This window comes from Sparus aurata, chromosome 16 (genome assembly GCF_900880675.1).
Source record: "Sparus aurata chromosome 16, fSpaAur1.1, whole genome shotgun sequence".
Taxonomy (NCBI): Eukaryota; Metazoa; Chordata; class Actinopteri; order Spariformes; family Sparidae; genus Sparus; species Sparus aurata.
In genome coordinates, this window is record NC_044202.1 from 10,452,693 (window position 1) to 10,456,687 (window position 3,995).

General features: G+C 42.4%; 1 protein-coding gene across 1 annotated transcript in view; it reads right to left on the reverse strand.

Annotated features, from left to right (window-relative positions):
- The window catches only part of LOC115566253 (actin, alpha cardiac muscle 1), a 5,460-nt gene extending 3,875 nt beyond the window's left edge, over nt 1–1,585 (reverse strand). The window contains exon 1 of the mRNA XM_030392046.1: nt 1,470–1,585. The gene's annotated coding sequence lies outside the window, so the exon portion shown is untranslated. The remainder of the gene's footprint in view (nt 1–1,469) is intronic.
- Nucleotides 1,586–3,995: the final 2,410 nt, after the last annotated feature.

Below are 3,995 nucleotides of genomic sequence, written 5' to 3' on the forward strand. Positions count from 1 at the left end.
ACTTTCCGGATTAATACATCTCAAAGCAAAATCCTTATGAGACGAGATAGACGAAATCTTTTCAAATTGGTCCAATTTGTGTACGTTGGGGGGTCCTTCATGTGAGAGCAATTTTTGACAACATTTTCATTCCATTTGTTTTGTGTCTGACCCAAGGTCCCCTGAGTTTAGACTGGCAGGACACATGTAGCCCCACAGTACCAAATGGAGAGACCGCTTGTGCCACACAGCTGGTGTCGGCAGCTGTTAAGAGGCTCCAGACCCCACATTTCAGAGGGGGAAGCCGCTGCTGCAGACCAAACATTCTCGTTTTAGTGCAGTGTGATCCCCACTGAAAACTGTAGTCATTAAATTTCAGGATAAGCGTGCCACATAAGCAAGAGGACTAGGCTCACCATACGGCAAATGAAAGGATATTTATTTGCAGACACATTTGCATAAAATCAATGAGTTTCCATGATTATAATGAGCTGCATGGACTTTTATTGACGTGGTGGCCATGTGACATGCTCCGCGTATGGAAATGTTTTTAAAAATGATTAAGATTCATGCTCTAGTCATGCTCTCTGGTTTTCACATTTGCATTTTTCTGCTTTTTATTGACTCATTCCAGAGAAATCCTCATGCGAACCAGACGTGGACTAAAACATTTTCAATGTCAGAGAATTCAAACTAGAGCATGAATGCGCAGGCAGAGACACAACAGGGAGAAACACTGTGGCCTGAGCGCAATATCAAAGGTTATCTTGGTGCGTTGAATTTATTCTCCTTGGCGTATTTGTCTTCCTCTGTCCGAACACATCCTGGTACCTCAAACAGCAAACCACTGGCCCAGTAATTACCTTTCTTATGTAATAAAAAGATTAGAGGTAATGTAATCCTCTGCAAACCTTTACAGATAAATCAAAAGCAATGCTGATACCATTTGGGTTCCCCCCCCCCCCCCCCCCCCGTGACATCAAAACAATGAAGAAAAAGGAACATCTCTTGTTGTGACACATGCCATAGTCTTTCTTTACTCCTGCACTGAGGAAAGAACAAGACACAGGAAATGACATTGCCGGTTTGCTTGAAACGGACGGCGAGCGAGCTCTGAAGGCTGCGAAATAACATTGGCTAAGAGCAGTGGATGGTCCCACCACAAGGAGGACAAGACAAAAGGGCACAGCGAGCCATGAATCATATGCTGCTGTCACCCGACCCCGAGCCATAACCCTTCACTGTGTGACTCTTTGTTTTGGTCTTACGTAATGAATGGTAGGCTGTGGTCTGCTTTGAGCATCCTTTTGCCCCGGTATTCAAATAATGCTAACGTTTTATGACCGCAGCTTAGTGAAGTCTGTCCGTGGAGAGCGGGGCTGTAAAGATCAAGAGGGGAAAAGGTGGGCGACTACTTTCAACATGTCCTTGCGCCTTGATATTTAACCCCCTTTAAAAAAAACAAACAAACACGTTATTCAATCGCTTACCTCTTTTTTTTTCCAGAGCCCTCATTGGTGTAAAAGGCTCATGCCAGTGCCTGGATTAGACACAGATGCACTTGGAGGCTGCTCAAATAGTCCTGTGTAGTGTGACTTTCACTTTAGCTGCTGCTGCTGCTACTGAGTTTAAATCATTGTGGCATCATTCTCCTCCTACCTTCCATCACACCCCCCCCCCCCAGGAGATCGTGCTCATTACACAGCAGTGGAGATGAGATAATAAGGACAAAACTGTCCAGAACAAAAAACATATTGATTTTTCTATGGGAGTTTCACATCATAAACAGAGTGCAAACCCTTTTAAAGAACCCTGAGGGGAAGTCATTTGCCTGATGCAGGCAAGGTTTTGTGCCTAAATCAATAATGTGCACATATACAGGAATGTCCCCCACGCTGGATTGTAGCATTTGTAGCCGTTCATCAAAAAGACGCGCTCAATACAAATGGTCTGAAAGCACTTTGTTCTTTTTCCAACATGGCGCATTTATCCGTGTTGAGCGTCCGGGGCCATTTAAAGGTCACAGCGGAGAGAAGACATATTGCTTGGTGAAAATTGGGTGTCCTCTCTCTGGCCCGCGCGCTGCATACTGAGTGACAAGCTGCTGGCTCGCGTCAAAGTCTTCCGTTGGCTACCTCAAAGGAGGACAGAGCTTGGATCCCTGTCAGGTTGGCTGCAGTCATACAGAAAAATGGCTGGCCGTTCATTATCAGCAGTACTCTCCACGGTCTCTAGACACGTCTCACATTCTAAAATGCACAGTTTGAGGTTGCAACACACGTTAGGATGACACTGAAAAGACACTCGGGGAAAATAAGTCTGTGCCAATAAAGAGAGTTAAACTTTTATGAGCTGGTGTATGTGACTAAAAACATTTATAGTTGTTTATTATCCAACTGCATCATGATGGAAATTCATTAAAACAAACTGTAGCATCATCAGTGCTCAAGCATACTTATTTATCAAAGTCAGACAGAAACTACTGCTTATTATTGGGATTTTTCATATGTAATCCACAGTGAATGGTAAATTGTAATTGTACTAACAAGTAACTTGGTATTATGTTTTATGTGATTCTACTTGTTTTTAGATTAGACGTTTTCTGATTGCGATCAAGACATATTGATTACTTTTGACTATATTTGATTTATTTTAGACAAAAAAGGATGTGTACATTGCTTGATGGCCCTTTTCAGATATCGTATGGTTATTGTACAGGTGTGGATATTGAAACCAAGTCCTAGTCCTTGCCTATACTGTGCACAGTGCATACTAGGATTTGTTATCAATATTGCAGTCCATACAATATGAATCGACTACAACTACATGGAATCTTTAGATAGATAGATAGATAGATAGATGGATGGATAGATAGATAGATAGATAGATAGATAGATAGATAGATAGATAGATAGATAGATAACTTTATTAATCCCGAAAGGAAATTAGATATAGGTAAACGCGTACATTCAAGTACAAATAAAATAAAAATACAAGTACACATAGAAACAATAAAGTACTATATACAATTTAAAAACCAATAACATCCTATACACAATAAAATGGTTAAATCAGCCTGTTAAAGTCCCGCCATATTTAGGGTCTTTACCGTAGAAGTGAGTTCCCTCTATTGTAACTAAACCCCCAATTTCATTCCATTCCTAGAAGAACACATACTGAGGACATGACTTCAGTGTCCTCAGTGGAAGCTCCGGCATTGCACCAGCGCCTCCAGCCCTCATCAAAAACAAAAACAAAAAAACTTCCTAAAGTTCCTCATTAGGGAAACTAGAAACCAGGGAAAAGCTTTTCCTCTTGTTTCCCTCTTACACTTCCTCACATCGCCGTTTTACCAATGGACCCACTCCACCTTTGTGTGTTTGAGTGTGTTTCGCAAGGGTGAAATTACAGAGCAGTGTGTGGTTAATTGAGCGGGGAGGACTGTACCTCCCCGCTCTCTCTCTCTCTTTGCCTCTCAGGTCTCCCTTGCAGCCAGTAGGAGGAGGCTTTTTTCCATGGCAGGTTTAAAAATCCCCAATGCAAAAATTCACCAGCTTGCCTCCCTCCCCTCCCTATCTCTCTCTCAGTAAGTCACCGCCAGCTTGGCTTCGAGGCCCCGTCGCCTGCCGCACGCTCTGCCAGGACTTCTGTGAAGAAAAAGCAGAGAAAGTTTAAAAACCAGGCCTTTTTTTTTTTTTTTTGGCGAGTGGCATCTATCCTCGGGACGTTTGGGAGCAGGACTGGGCAGACGACAAAAAAGCAATCTAACTGGGTCTCACATGACAGTCGCATAAATATTGCAGTGCACATTCGGGTATTGGCCACCTCGTTTCTTCTTCTTCTTCTTCTTCTTCTTTTTTTTCTTTCAATGAATTTGTCTCAGATTATAACTACATTTATGAGGGGCTGAGTGAGTTTTGTCAGTCAACAGCGAGGGGTTAGGAAAATGAGGTTAAAAGGCGCTTTCGGATTGGCAATGAAATATTCATGAGTCGAATTTGAATAAGCTACAAAAT